Below are 1189 nucleotides of genomic sequence, written 5' to 3' on the forward strand. Positions count from 1 at the left end.
ATGATCAGCAAACTGTAGTTAAAGTGCCCCTATTATGGATTTTTGTAACATAGCTCTAAGTGAATGAAAATCAGCTCTAAGTGAATGAAAACATCCTGTAAAGTTTTAAATCTGAAAGTACACCGTGTATAAAGTTATTGTCTCAAAAAAAAAAAAAGAGTCGACTCTGAATCATTCAAACGGTTTCATGTTCAAGACAACATGAAACATTAGCATATTGCCCGCCCACTTGTTGGTCTTGTTGGTCTGAATGAAAATGCAAATTTATTCTTTGCCACTAGGTGCAGCTTTTGGAGCAATAAATATAGCTGTTTCCCCGGTAATGTTGTACACAAAGCAGCACTGCGCTCACAAACGCTGCTTTTTCAGGCATTACAGGCATGATGCAATGAAAATGAGACCAATCACCGCAGATTAGCGTCACGCAAAGGCGGGGTTTGGAAAAATGAATCGTTAAACGAATGTTTGGGAGTCGTTGAGCAAATAATGTAAAAATAAATGCATGTTATAAGACAATGAAAGTGTTTTTTGACCTTGCATGCATGCATGTCAGCCTGTTGTTGGGGACTCCCAAAACCAAAATATGAACCTTTCATTACCCTTAATGGGGCACTTTAAACTCGATATACTGCCGTCCCCGAGTACTTTTGAATGTCTTTTGCTTTTGTTTTGATCTTGTTTTTTTTTTATCTTACTTTTATAGTTTTTTATAGTTTTTTTTTTTTGTAGTTTTCAAAAACACTTTGATACACGACGGTAGAACTGGTCCAGAGGGACCTAGAAGAAACTTTGATGTCATTCTCCTGGCTAAATAAAGGATAAATAGATAAATAAATCAGACTCTATAAGTCAGGAATTTTCAATAATTTGCTATAAAATTCAAATATATGATAGTTTATATTTGAAATTAAGAACTTTTAAGGTGTAGTTTCTGAGCTGGTTAAAGAAATTTTGAAAGTCTTTATTAAACTTTTTGTTTTTTAATGTCACCTCGTTTACTAGATTTTGAGTTTTGAATTTAGATTAAAACACTGAAAAGATTCTTGTTTCCCAGGGATCGGCTGGCCATTGGAGCAGAGGGCTTAAAGTATCGATGCAGGACCCTAAGATGCAGGTATAAGTTGTTCTTTTCCGTTCAATCTTATATTGATGAAATAATTTAATATATTTAGTTCAAACTGACTTCAAT

The sequence above is a fragment of the Sinocyclocheilus grahami genome, unplaced genomic scaffold, assembly GCF_001515645.1.
Source record: "Sinocyclocheilus grahami isolate Dianchi unplaced genomic scaffold, SAMN03320097.WGS_v1.1 scaffold181.1, whole genome shotgun sequence".
Lineage (NCBI taxonomy): Eukaryota > Metazoa > Chordata > Actinopteri > Cypriniformes > Cyprinidae > Sinocyclocheilus > Sinocyclocheilus grahami.